Below are 15466 nucleotides of genomic sequence, written 5' to 3'. Positions count from 1 at the left end.
CATTATCTGTGATTCAGCTAGTGAGTTAAGGAACTGTTTTACCTGGTGATGCAACACCAGAAGATAGAGTGGTGAGGTAAAGGTACTGGAAGGGGTATGGGAGAATGCCAGATGAAAGCTAATAGGTGCTATTAAAATGTAGGTAAAAGAATGGGGGTGGGTGGAATTATCCCAGATGAAAGCAGATAGGATCTAGAAAGTGGGGGAGTAGTTATAGTACTATAAATTTAGAGGTACTGGGGTGGGAGGGAATTGGGGGTAGGGAGGGGAGCAAAGAGAGCCAGAGCGTAGCGAGGGCGAACATAGCATGGCTATTGCAATTTGCAAGGTTTCCTAAGGTGTCCAAAGCTATAAGGTAAGTATTATAGCTCTTAATGTAACAGTCAATTTACTTAAGTTACAGGGGAAGGAGGCAAACACTCAAGTAGAAAAAAGAGCCCTATTACACAGCACTGTAAGTGAAAGCTTAACAAATGCTTTTTATGTGCAACCTACTCTGTTTAAATGCTGAGAGAAACTGATTGCAGTCCTGTAGACACAGTTTTGTAGGGAACTGTAGAGTTCAACTAGGAAAAGAGAAAATTAGAGATTCTAGCATGAAGGCAACAACAGGCAATTATTTTATAATAATACATTAAGAAAGGTTTGGGGGTAAAGTAGCATACTTCAGAATGAACTAAGATTTATAGCTAAGAAACCTAAGCAAGAGAGCAATGCAGTAAATAAACACTTGCCAGATTTTAAAGATATACCAGAAAATCTAAATCAATTGTTCACAAGTGTACAACTGGAGAATTGCCAGTAAAAGCACTTCAGGTATAGCTAGCCCAAGTTATTCAAGTCATAAAAGCACTTCTTCAATGTGTGTGTGCAATTTAAACATTAAAAACACATGCAGCAACTAGGAGCTCTGATTATACACTTTCTCTAGGTACAGGTTCAGTTTAAACACAAATATTACCACAGAAATACAGTAAAGTCACTAGCTACTTATAGAGCCTCTGGAAAAAAAGAGCAGTCTGTGCAGAATCAGAATTTAGCAGCAGGTCATTCAGTTACACAAAAAACTCCATACAATGAGGAAACTTACTCTGAGTCACAAAGTAAGGCATCTGAGTCACAAAGTAAGGCATTTCAGATTTCCTGCAAGTGAGTAGCCCAAAATGCATTGCTCACAAAACAGACAGTGAGACACACACAACATGTCCACAACTGACATGTGTGGGTAAAGAACCCATGACAGAGACCTACATCACACTACTGCATGGAGATGCTATAGGACGCACCATGAGGATTACTAGGAAGCTCGTTCCCAAAGGTGTATTTTACAGGTATGACATCAGCAGGAGTACCAAAGTAGGGCATTGTAAATGTCCTGCAAGTGAGTAGGTATAATGCATTGCTCCCTACCCAGACATTGAAACACACAGAAAACATACATAACTGCCATGATTGTGGATGGATTCCTACTAGAGTTCTAAATCACACTCCAGTGGTACACAGTTACAGGATGCGCTACAGAGATTACTGGGTTACAGCAGTCCCAGAGGTGTATTTCTAAGTGGGTGACATCAGCAGGATTGCCAGAGTTGAGTATGTGAATCGTAAGGGGTGTGTGTACTCTAAAAAGCATTATTCCCTTCTCAGGCAGATAGACACACACACACAGCATACCTGAGATCAGTACACATATCAAACTAGTTTATCAAATTACAGCATTAAGCAGTTACAGGATGTGCTACAGAAATTACTGGGTTACAGTAGTCCCAGAGGTGTATTCCTAGGTGGGCGACATCAGCAGGATTGCCAAAGGTAAGTATGTGAATCATAAGGAGTGTGCGTACTCTAAAAATCAATGTTCCCTTTTCAGGCATACAGATGCACACACACAGTTAGCATGTCGGGGATTAGATCAATTACCAAACTAGTTATTACACTACAGCATTACACAGTTACAGGACGCACTACAGAAATTACTGGGTTACAGCATTCACAGAGGTGTATTCCTAGGTGGGTGACATCAGCAGGATTGCCAAAGGTGAGTATGTGAATCGTAAGGAGTGTGCGTACTCTAAAAGCATTGTTCCTTTCTCAGGCAGACAGACACACACACAGTTAGCAGGTCTGGGATTAGAACACCTATCAAATTAGTTTATCACACTACAGCATTACGCACTCACAGAACGTGCTACAGAGTTTACAGAGTTACAGCACTCCCAGAGGTGTATTTCTAGGTGGGTGACATCAGCAGGATTGCCAAAGAAGGGCAGTTCAAGTGTACTGCAAGTTGTACATGCCTTGTACCTGTGTGTACACTCTGCTTATTGTCGCAAAAACACATTTATACCTGCATAAAAGTGTCTTATTCAGTCCTAAATAAATATGTTCTGGGCGGTGCATATGAGGGTGAGGTCCAATCAATAAGCGTGTAACACATAGCATCAACCCCCTGCACAGCTAGACTGGGGAAACATACACAGAACACACAATAAAAGTAAACACACCACTGCTTCCTCAGACCACACAGGCAGGATACTACCAGTGGGAGAGATCTGCCAGGTCTAATCTTGAAACAAAGACATCCAATATGTCCTTGTGGACACCCCAAAATTACTTATCATTGGGTCAGTTCCTGTCATGAGTCATCAAACCAGGCTGTAGACATGCACAGACAAGTAGGTTGTGTCAGCCTGATAACCCATGGGTCGACACAATGTACGACATGGAGTCCAGACACGCTGGAGAGTGGGCAGTGTGTAGTGGTGTGATTAGACTCCACCTACACCCACAGTAAGGATGAGTGCTGTAGAGGAGGGCAGGTGGGGAACTATGGGTATGCAATAATGGGCCTAGGTGTGCAGTTGTTGGCTGGCGCAGTTGTATTAGGACCGCCCCGGGGATGTAAGTAATATTCCGAAATGGGCAGAGCTTACGCTCATACCTCTCAACCCCTAAGAGCAAATCCACTGGACAGGACATAAACCATTGGGGGAACAAATAGGGACCATACCTCTCAACTGTCCGTGATTTTCAGGGACGTCCCTGATTTTGACTGAAATTTTAACTCTGTCCCTCTTAATCCCTCCTAAAACTAATGACTTTTGGAGGAAAGGTGGTGAATTACACTTAATGAATAATGACAATAATTAAGTGTTACAAAACTCCTTTTACTTCAGAAAATGTGTATTAATAAACATGTTCTGATTCTGTCAATGTTTCAAGTTAATAGCACTAATATTTTAAAAGTGTCCCTGATTGACCCTGAGTGTTTTTGACTTGTCCCTGATTCAGTTGAAATTTGTCCCCACTTGTCTGAGAGGTCTGATAGGGCAGAAAGCACATATTCCATTTTACAACATTAGAAAGCTGATAGAATAATAGGTATGCATTAGCATGACTCAGCTGAAGGATGTGGAGGTCCTAATCCCAATTACTTGTCTGTATTTAATGGTGTCAATTCCCAGGTATTTGCCAGACAGGTACAAGTGTAAGAGGAACACACCAATAGTATGAAGCAAACTCTGGCCAGGCCGCTGATTCTGTACAGTCGACGGGCATGCTTACTTAATGGGCAGCCATTCCCGATATGGTTCCCACCGCAGCACAGTCCAGTTTAAATGGCTAAGTATGGTATGACCATATGTGTCGCTGCATAACCCACTACACAACACCTACAAACACATGGTCACAACATCCCACTTTAGGCATGTAAGCCGATGTAATAGGGATCAGAAGGTATTATCATAGTCCTCACCCCACCGAGGGTGTGAGTGTCAGATGCAAACATGAAATGCAGTGCATTTGCAAGTGCAGGAGCAAGAGGATGTAAGCATGTTTGGGCATTGGTATGCGGCATCACACTGGTGAACCAATGTAGAAGCTAACTGAGGTAAGAAACTGTATCCAGAGGTTAGCATTGCTTAGCTCCACGCAAACCCATGTACACCTGCTCACAACTGCTTTAAAGTGCCTTAATCATTCTGCACCCAACAGCTCGTGTTCTGGCCAGCAACAACATAACCAGCCTCTGCAAGGCTAGAACTCTGGACCCTGTACATCACAGTCATGGTAGTAAACCACTATGCCATAATAACAATACATACAAAGGAGGTATCAGCAAACTAATCCTCACAACGGGGAAATCAAATCAAATATGTGAACTGAATCTATATACAGTGTAATGTGCTATAACCTGCCACAGACCATAAATATGTGACTTGGAGTACTGCAGTAAACATATAGTTGAGGTGTCACTGTAATAAAGATATAAAGTCCCCAGGACCCCACAGTATATGTACACATGAATGATGGATACCAGACATATATATAACCTGTAGTGAGTAAGACGCCATTGACAAAAGGCAAACATAATGCTAAATAACCAATAAGCAATGCTAACCGCAGCACAGCCCAACTAAGTAATTGTAAGCAATGTGTAGAGAAGCCAATACGATATGTGCACAGGTACACCTCTTTAAGTAGTGCCAACCTGAAGTAAGCAAGTGTGCCCATAGCTTAGCCTTTCAAACTGGCCAATTATGGAAAAGTGTGAGAATCTGGCCCTACTTAAACAGAAGAGGTGGGAATATGGCTCATAACTGGTTGTAGCATCCCCCTGCAGGCAGAATGGCTGGAGTAGGAGAAGGCACTCACTTTAAAGTGCAGTGCTGGGGCATCCAGGAGTCCATGTTTACGGTATGGCTCCTGGTAAAACACCATGACAGGAGACTACTGCAGGGCCAGTACCAGGGCTCGTAGGTACAAAATGGAGGCCTGAGACAGTCTCACCTGCGGACCTCACTAGCTGCACACAGGTATCCCCTGGACTGGTGAGCAGGTTAGGCATCATCATACAGTCCTGAAGTGGCAGAGGGGGGATGTCCTGGAACAGTGGATCCAGGAAGCAAGGCAGATGCAGAATGCCCCAGAACTGAGTAAAGTACTCCTTCCACTACATAGTTAATAATTGCCTAGCTTGTGTATACTAAGGATAGGTATGGCTAAATATCACTGTACTTCTCTGACACCTGCAGATGAGCATGCTGCGAACCAGCAAGCCTATGATGCTAGGCTGCAAAGGATGCATCGCAAGGCATGTTAGTAACAGCCTGCATGTAGTGTCATAACAAACAAATATAAGAGCCTCAGAAAGTGTTGTACCAGTATACAGAATTGTGTAATATGCTGCTAATAAAGGTGTCACCCCTGCATTGCTTCTGTTTACTCTGCAGTCATATGTTGTTGTACTGTTGTAGTTATTAAATAGTACTGTTGTAGTAAGCAGCGTTACCCACACTGTGGTATGCAGATAAAAATGTGTATGAAGTGCTGTATAACAATGTCAGAAGTGCAAACAGGTCAGTCATATTAGACAAAATAGATTACAAAGCCTCACAACAATTGCCTTAATGCATAGTGTACAGTGATCTTAACTGTAATGCTTTTGTCACACACAGCAGGGCATTGGATCCCAAGAGTGCCAGTGAGTTGGATGCATAATCATTCCACACAACTGCACACAGTTTGTTAGAATGTTCAGGGAGAAAGCCGTATGCATATATATATATATATATATATATATATATATATATACACTTAACAACTGTACAGATTATGCTAGAATGCTCAAATAGAAAGTGGTATGCATATTCATACCCCTCAACTGTTCCAATCTTCCCAGTATGTCTTGATAAATGGCCCACATCACCTGCCTTTTGCCTGTTACCCTGACAAATTAGTGTGATGATCCAAGAAATGTAGGCAGCTGTAAATGACATATAACTGATAGACTTGTATATAGTCAGAGAATGTACAGGCAAACATACCTGTCATCCCAGCATATCACCCAAAGTGTATGACAGCAGTCAGCAGTCTTAAAACATGTTGCATTAACACCTGCATCTTGTCAAGCATGTACGTAAGACCCAGGTCCCATACATATCAATCTGCAAACATACCATTGTACAATATAATGCCATTGGGTAGTGTAATAATACATATAAGGGACAGACCACTGCAGTGACTAGAAATGTTGTGAAAACTACAAGGATTTATTAGTTGATAATTGAACTCTGTCTGTCTCTCTCACCTCTACCATATGTGCAAAATAACTGATTTAGACAACTTGTTTGGTATGTCTACACTCCTAACCTTTGTTGGGACATATGTCCTATTGGTTTATAAATATTCATATCTGTTTCTATGCATGTGCCATGTTAAAATACTCCCATATTGTTGTCCTGTTGCCATCAATGAAACCTGGATGTTGTTGTAATAGCCACTGTTTTCCCATGTATGCATGTATTCTGATTGCTCTGCAACTATGTTATATCTGGTGCCCTGGGTAATGGTAATACCTATGCATCCTGTTATAACTAATTGTGAATGCTGTGACTATTACTAACCCATATCTGCCTTAAACATGCTACAACATAGCTCCTATGGGAAGGCCGGTCCCAGCGGACCCACCTGTCCCACCTCAGCTGGCCATGGTACCGGGCATCAGCACATCTGGGGCCCAGCCTGGGATCTCCTCGTCCATTGGCCCTGCACCACCTTTGGGTGGAACCCCTGCAGGGATGGGACTGGCCCCCGAGTGGGAGCAGACAGGAACCTGTCACCCATGATACGGTCCGGGCAGTGGTGAGTAGGGAGCACGACAGGGAGATTCGAGACCGCCTATGCCAGCTTGAGGGCCGAGTGGCACAACTAGAGGGTGAGCCTGCCCCTCCTACACAGCCCCCCAGCACAACCACCTTCTGGGCTGTGAAGGTGCAGTGGTGACTGCCCAGGGGTGGGGACCTCAGACCCACTGTATCCATTTGTGGGCTCATGGGCTTGCAACTTCCAAACAACCCTCCCCGTCCAAGGTGTTTCCCACCCACATGTGTCAAATGCCGCCCCTGTACATGTCTTGTTTGTCTTATCTGTCATCCTACCCAACCTATCCTCCCTGATCATACCTATTCTCCTTCCCCAACATTCCACTCTCACCTAAAATAAAAGAAAAAAAGGGCAATCTGTTCCCACAAAAAAAGCACGCCCCATACATAGCTGTCCATTTCACATGTGTCCACGGGACACATGTAAATGTTTCTAATTGGCATCACAACATACTATTGTTGTCCTCACCCCTCTCTCAGGGTTGTCAGTGTCAAAATGTACCACCGAATTTATTGCATATGCACAGCTGTTGCTGTAGAAGAAATGGACAGCTATGGGCCTTCCCTACACCCTTCCTGCACATCCCTAGCTACCTTTCCTACTGTCATTTCCTCTTTGTGCCCCTTTTCCACCACTTTCCTAGCACCCCGTTTTATCCTTTTTTTTAAAGAAATTAGCACAGGGCTAAGTGGGAGTAAGCACTTTTAAGCAGCAGTGAGTGGGTTTCAGCCTGTTTGCATGGGGTAAGCACTGCTTACACAGGTTAAGCAATCAAGAAGGTAACTGAGTGTAAGGAACTGTTGCCAACAGTAACCACTACTTACCATCGCGCAAACCCACACACACCCACTCACAACTGCTTAAAGTGCCTTAATCACTCTGTATCCAATGGCCCTTGTTCTGCCCAGCAACAGAATAAATGGCCTCTGCAAGGCTCAAACCAGGACCCTGCACACCACAGCCAACGGTTTTACCACTAAGTCATGGAAGATATACAAACATCAGATGTTATCACAAACATATCATCCAGCACAGTCATTCAACAGTATAGGAAATGTATTCCATCATGTAGATGTATGTGTGTGTGTTTATGTCCAGATATAGATACATACATACATATATATATATATATATATATATATATATATATATATATATAGATATAGATATATCAAGAACATACCATGTGACAACAAAGCATTAAAGAAGAATAAAAACGAAAACACCTGCAACTCCTGTATTATGTAGTGGTGTTGCCCTATGTAATATCAAGACTCCCTCAGACAGACATGCATCATTAATAAACGCAAACATTTGTACATTGGCCAAATATATTACTTTGTGCATTTTATTTACATTAACAAAACAGTTCCTGTCTAATCATGATGTGATAACAGTACTCTTGCAAGGTGCTGTGTGCGACATCATCATCATTAAAAAGTTAAATGGGATAACCATAGAGGGACCGGTAGTGTCGTGTATACAATGGGGTCATCTGCATCACATGTACCTGGAACCTTTAGGAGTCATGTGCATACCAGGATTGTGTGCCGAGAGAGGGGTGAGGACAACAGTAGTAATGTTGTGATGCATATTAAAAGGTTACATGTGTCCAGTGGACACGTGTGAAATGGACAGCTATGTATGGGATAAATGTTCTGGGAACAGATTGGCCTTTTGTTTCTGTTTTCATAAGGTGAGAGTGGGATGTTGGGAAGGAGAGTAGGTATGCTTGTTGAGGATAGGTTGGGTAGGATGACAGACAAGGCAGCATACAGGGGCAGTATATGACACATGTGGGGATACACCTTGGATGAGGAGGGTGTTTGGCAGACACAAGCCCATGATCCCTCAAATGGAAACAGTGGGATGGAGGTCCCACCCATGGCCAGCCACCACTGCACCTTCACAGCCGCAAAGGTGGCTGTACTGGGGCTGTCTAGGAGGAGCAGGCTCACCCTCTAAATGTGACACTCTGCCCTCAATCTGGCATGATCTGGCCTTGAAACCCCTTATTGAACCCCTCGCACCACATCCTGGACTATACAATGGCTGACAAGTTCCTGTCTGGACCTGTTCCCAGGGGGGACAAGCCCCATCCTCAGTGGTGGTTCCACCAGAAGGTAGTGCAGAGCCAACAGAGATGGAGGTCCAAGGCTGGGCCCCAGATGTGCTGCTGCTTGGTGCCATGGCCAGCTGAAGTGGGACAGGTGGTTCCACTGGGACCTCCAATCCCATACAGCCTATGGTGTTGCAGTTTTAACACAGATATGGCTTAGTAATACTCAACAGCATTCAGGATTACTTATAACAGCCTGCATAGATATGACCATCAACCCAACACAATAGATGTCATACATTTGCAGAGGGAGCACAATACATCCATATATACTGCATGACATCTGTACAAAAAGTGGATGACTTGTGACGGCAGCTATGAACAGTGGCCCATTATTGGCATGTCACTGTGATAACCTCATACAGTGACTGTCATACCACTGTTTCATGTGATGTATGTCCAATCAGGGATGCAATGGCAGTAACTCTCATCACTATCACCATGTACTGAGTGCAATCCTCACACTATGCTTCTGCAATTCACAGATGTGTGTTCTGTGAGTAACACAAAAAACAAATGGTTCCACACACTGACCAGTCCAGAGATGACCCTATAGATGGGGGTTTCCTCACAAACAGAGCACTGTCTTGTCAGTTATTAAAACTTGCAAACTAGCCATTACCACACACAACCTGTTAAATTGGCAGTAGTCTCAATGAAGCATAGCTACACTTACATGTTGTAGTCATGTCTAGCACATCACCTTCCTGTCTTTAGGCTATTTTCCACTGTGTATGTTGTTTGAGGAATATCCAGATATCATCTGTGATACTGTTTACCAAACACCAGATCCAGGTTCCACTCCCAACGACTGTCATGGGCAAACACCGACATGATGTTCCTAGATATTGTACTGTGTTTCCATGCAACTGTGTCACCACAGCTGTTCCACATGCAATCAGCTAGAGGAGGACTGCAATAGGTGCAGAGGCCATCACCTGATCATGACCATCACTTACAAAACACAAGCTGCTGCTGAGCAGGTGTACAACTCCACATTCACCAGAGAGTATGTGGGAGGGACAGACAGAGGCAAAGTACATCAGAGAAGGGCTGGGAGACTAAAACCTAAGCATCGTCTGTCACACACCTATCAGTGCAGGGATTAAAACCCCTGAGTGACTAGCCATTACTATTGCATGTGCATGCAGTTACTCCATGTGTCACATAGCTGACATGTTGGTTTGCTGTAAGAACATATATGTGTGCTGGTGAGCGACATCTGCAACAGAGATATAGTAGACATACATTAGGTGTAGCACACATGGCTGTCCACATGAACAGATGTCATTGTCAACACAACCACACTCTAAGGGACTCAAACACATTGGCACACTTTTGCAGGCTCACAAATACACTTCCTAACAGCTAAGTTTGCCACACTGCAGTAATTCACAGGTATTACATGCACCACAGGGGATATCTTGAGGTTCTATGGGCTAGGGCATGTGAACATGTCTGACATCAGTCAGTATGCCAATAGGAGTTATACTGGGTGAGACTGTGGTTGGAAATATCATACCCCACATGCAGACACAAGGTGCCAGTACTGACATGCATGTGTGCATTGCTTCAAGGGTGTGTAGAGGTTGGCTGTGCAAGATGGCTGTACAAGGCTGGGTGAGGGGTAATCCTTGGCATCAGGCCACCTGACAATGGTCTGCAGTGTGGTTCAGGGGTGTAGTGTCTGCAATGTCCCACACAGATGGGTATTGTATGACCTGTCCTGACATCCTGGTTAACATTGTGTGTGGCCATTGTTTTGCAATGCATGCCATGTCTGTGTCTGATAGTCCTTGACATGGACAATGCCTGGGATATGCACGTCCCACAATAATGTACAGTGACATGTTTAAGTGTACCTGGTTTGCCTGGCACATGTTGTGTATACTGACTGTTATCATCAGATGTGCCAATACTGGCCTGGTGTGGCAGGACCTGCTAATAGACAGCAGATTGACCCTGCACCTGCAATGATAGCATGATACAGGTATTCTCTGGTGTCAGTGGCATCTGTCCATACAGGGCATGTGTGTAAGGCATTGTATGTCCTTTGTGGATTACATTTGATGCACCACATATGTTGCAGGCATCCAGGGGGGAACATAGTGAAGACGCATTGTCCGCAATTATGTGCCTATTGTACTGTTGGACAGGTTGCCATGCCCTCCGCAGCCCACTGCAATCACACCATGCCTACTATCTGTCAACAATGTGCAGGGTACTAGCAACATAGTGGGATATTCTAGGCAAGCGTGCTTGTGTATGACACATGGGTTCAGACCGTATTCTAGGTAATAGTAGGGTTGCTTACTGTGTTCACTAGGCCTTTTGCCAGATGTAGGGGTATGGCTTGCCAACCCAGTCTCTTGGCTGATTGAAATCTGTAAACCTCGTGAGGTGGACATTGTGACATATAATACGGCCACCATATAGGAAAACTACAAAACCCGCTCCTCAACATGTCCAATGGTTAGATATTCACAGTCACCTCCACACAGACTCTGACTGTCAAACACACACACACCTGCCATGTCTTGGAATAGAACTCCTACCTAACTAGTATATGAGAATACAGCATTACACAGTTATAGCATGTGCTATGGAGATTACTGGGCTACTCCATCCCTAATGGTGTATTTCACAAGGAATGACATCAGCAGGTTTACCAAATTTTATTTTTATTTTATTTATTTTACATTTGTTGACCGATAGTCCGACTGGATGCATGTCCATTTTCAGTGGAGGCCCAGGGAGAAAAGCTCCAAGGGTAAGCATATACAGCATTACATAATGCCAGCATTACATATTACAAACAGACTATTTACAGAGATTACATAAGTAAGCAAGTTAAACAAGTTCCACAGGTTAGAGTTAATCCTGAGCGCAAGTCAGGATTAAATTAAATTAAATTACACAGTAAGCTGGTTAACAGATTTTTACACATTCTAGAGAGAGTTAGCCAGGCTTGATACATTGACATAGCCAGTTAAGTGACAAATGTTGTTTGAGTCTAGTTTTAAATTGACCTAAGGTGGAAAGTAAGGTAATATCAGCTGGAAGAGTTCCAGGATCTACTTACAGAGTTTGCAAAGAGAGAGTCACCGGCTGTGTTATTAATTTTGCTAGTCTGAATTAGTAGTTTGTTAGAGGATCAACACGGTCTAGGATTGTTATAGGGGGTGATAATATTTATAAGTGCAGCAGTATTGTCCATATTATAGAAGATTTTATAGGCCATAATCAGTTGGTTATATTGGATTAGGCTGGGTAGTTCAAGCCACCCAAGCTGATTTAGATTGATACAGTGATGTGTCCTAAAAGGCAGCCCAGTGGCAAACCTGGCAATGTGGTTGTAGCAAATTGAGAGTTTGGTAAGGACAGTCTTGTTTAAATTCGAGAGTAGAGGGGATGCATACAGAAGTGTTGAAAGAAGGTGAGAGCGAGCTATGGCAATTTTAGCTGGAGGGTTAGGAAGGCTTTTATTCTGTAAAGTGACCCTAGTTTTTTATTGATGGTTTTGATAGTTTGGTTAACATGTAGGTCAAATTTTAGATTTTTGTCTATGATGACACCTAATAGTTTTGTAGAGGGGAGAGGGGAGATTATTGTGCCATCATTTGAATTTATGGTAAAGGTGAAAGCGGTAGACCTACGTGTTGGTGAAAATAACAGCATTTTAGTTTTTTGGGGGATTTAGGATCAGATGATGTTCAGAAAGCCAGTTTTCTATTGTATTAAAGATGGTGTGCATAGCTGACCATAAGTCTACTGGAGATGTGGCTGAGCAAATCAGAGTAGAGTCATCAGCATATTGGATACAGCTGACTTTTGGGATGATAGTATAAAGATCGTTAATGAAGATGGAGAACAGCAAGGGCCCTAGTATAGAGCCTTGTGGTACTCCAAGGGTGTTAGGTAGAAGGTTAGAGAGTTTGTTCTGCCAGAGGACAGCCTGCTGTCGACCATTCAGGTAGGATTGAAACCATTGAAGGGCTCTAGTATCTAGACAGAATGTTTGCAGGGTGTGGATTATTAGCTGGTGATCAACCATATCGAATGCTTTGGAAAGATCCAAGAAGAGGGCTGAGGATATATAATTATTGTTGCGATTATGGTTTATGGTGTTGGTAAAGGCTAGGAGGGCTGAAGTAGTGCTGTGATGAGGACAGAAGCCATGCTAAGTGTCTGGCATAAGGTGATTCTGGATTAGGTGGTGCATGAGTTGTCTATGAATACATTTTTCCCTAATTTTTGCAAGTGGAGAGAGTATAGCTATTGGCCTATAATTGGAGAATTCAGTAGAGCTGCCTCCTTTGTGAAGTGGGATTACATAGGATATTTTCCAGATGGTGGGAATTTTAGCTTCTACTATGGTTTGATTGATTAGTATTGAGATGGGGTAAGCAATAGCATCAGCTGATTTTTGTAGGTACTCGGCAGGAAGTTGATCAGCAGAAAGTGTAGTGGGTTTTAATTTTTTGATCAAGGTACGGATAAGTGAAGTGGCGACTGGTTGGAAGCTAAATGCAGTAGGTTTCTAGGGGTGCTACTTTCAGGACCAGGGAGCTAGGAGGTAGTTGGCTAGCTAGGGCTTGAACTGTCTCAGTAAAGAATCGGTTAAAACTGTCAGAAACATCTTCAGGGGTTTTATCAATAGTAGCAGCAGGGATTGGGGTTGAAGTTTGTACAGGATGTAGTAGATTATGTAAATCTGCCCAAAACTTCTGAGGGTTATTTTGATTTACTGTCTGTAAATTACAGTAGTATTGTTTTTTGTCTTGTAAAATAGATTTTTGGTTTCGTTCCTGGATTGCCTGTATTCAATGGATCTTGAGGGTCTTTAGAAGAACGCCATAAAGCCCATGCTTTGTTTCTAAGGGTAATTTTGAGTTTAGACTCTTTAGAAAGCCATGGCACAGTTTTTGCCTTGGTTCTCTTTGAACGAACAGGTGCATGCAAATCAAGGATCTCAAGGCATTTGTTGTTAAAGTATGCTACTGCTTCCTCTAAGGGGAGGTGTTTTAGAATAGACCAATTACATGAGTTTAGTTCTTGTTGGAATTTGGCGGGGTCAAAGTTTTTATTGTTTCTAACCTTTCTGAGTAAGGGTTGTTGGGAATTAATGTTTTTGTGCTTAATTACATATGTGAGAAGGTGATCGCTTAGGCCATCAAGGAGGGTACCAGAGATGTACAGTTGGAGGTGACTATTTATGAGTAGCCAGTCAAGTATGCTTTCTTTTTGGTTGGGTTTACCTATCCTGGTAGGGGTGGATATAATTTGTGTAAATGCATGCACATTAATATGGGTGGTTGGGGATTCTGAGGAACAGGTGCCCCAGTCTATGTTAAAGTCTCCAAGTAGTAGGGTTTCTTGGGGGTAGTGACATGATAGCCAGTGCAGGATATCTTCAAGTGTAGATATATTGTTACCTGGGGGAATGTGCATACAGATGATATTAATGCATTTATTTTTATTAAGTTGCAATTTGGTGGCAATAATCTCTGAGTTATTAATCTGAGGTGGTTGTATTACATCTGTGGTGACATTCAACTCAGATTTATAGAGTACAGCTACCCCACCCCCCTTCCTTGAAGCACGATCCAGCCTGTGTATGTTGTACCCAGGTGGTAACACTTCATTGTCTTTAGTATTAGGTTTTAACCAGGTTTCAGATAAACAGAGAATCTCAGGGGAGTGGACATCCAGAAGTGCATGCAATTCATGTACCTTGTTATTAATGCTTCTAATATTGAGATGACAGGCAAGGAGAGAGTTAGTTGGCCTATTAATTGTAGGTTTATAGCTTAGATTGCAAGTAGAGGGGGTATGTGTATCCGAAGTGGTTGGGCCAGGGTTGGGGTGAATATCACCACCAAGTATTAGGTTGAGTCTAAACTTGGTGATGAACTTCAGAAATTTGTTTATTAGTTTGTGTAAGTGTTTGGATCTAGAGCTAATGTGCCTGGGGTTGAGATGTTGATAGACTGAACAAGATTTCGGATAGGATCTGGTACTGTAAGTATGGTTGAAGGTGGAAGGATTTACAGCTGGGGCGATAGTATGGCCTTTTGGGACCTGGAATCCCATGAGAAACTGGTTTTCATACAAGGTAAGGAGGTATGGTGTGAACAAGAGGGGTAGTAAAGAGGAGTATATCATTATCTGTGATTCAGCTAGTGAGTTAAGGAACTGTTTTACCTGGTGATGCAACACCAGAAGATAGAGTGGTGAGGTAAAGGTACTGGAAGGGGTATGGGAGAATGCCAGATGAAAGCTAATAGGTGCTATTAAAATGTAGGTAAAAGAATGGGGGTGGGTGGAATTATCCCAGATGAAAGCAGATAGGATCTAGAAAGTGGGGGAGTAGTTATAGTACTATAAATTTAGAGGTACTGGGGTGGGAGGGAATTGGGGGTAGGGAGGGGAGCAAAGAGAGCCAGAGCGTAGCGAGGGCGAACATAGCATGGCTATTGCAATTTGCAAGGTTTCCTAAGGTGTCCAAAGCTATAAGGTAAGTATTATAGCTCTTAATGTAACAGTCAATTTACTTAAGTTACAGGGGAAGGAGGCAAACACTCAAGTAGAAAAAAGAGCCCTATTACACAGCACTGTAAGTGAAAGCTTAACAAATGCTTTTTATGTGCAACCTACTCTGTTTAAATGCTGAGAGAAACTGAT

This window comes from Protopterus annectens, chromosome 2.part2 (assembly GCF_019279795.1).
Source record: "Protopterus annectens isolate FY-2018-M chromosome 2.part2, PAN1.0, whole genome shotgun sequence".
Lineage (NCBI taxonomy): Eukaryota > Metazoa > Chordata > Ceratodontiformes > Protopteridae > Protopterus > Protopterus annectens.
The sequence above is the reverse complement of the archived record's forward strand: the minus strand, read 5'-3'. Positions refer to the sequence as shown.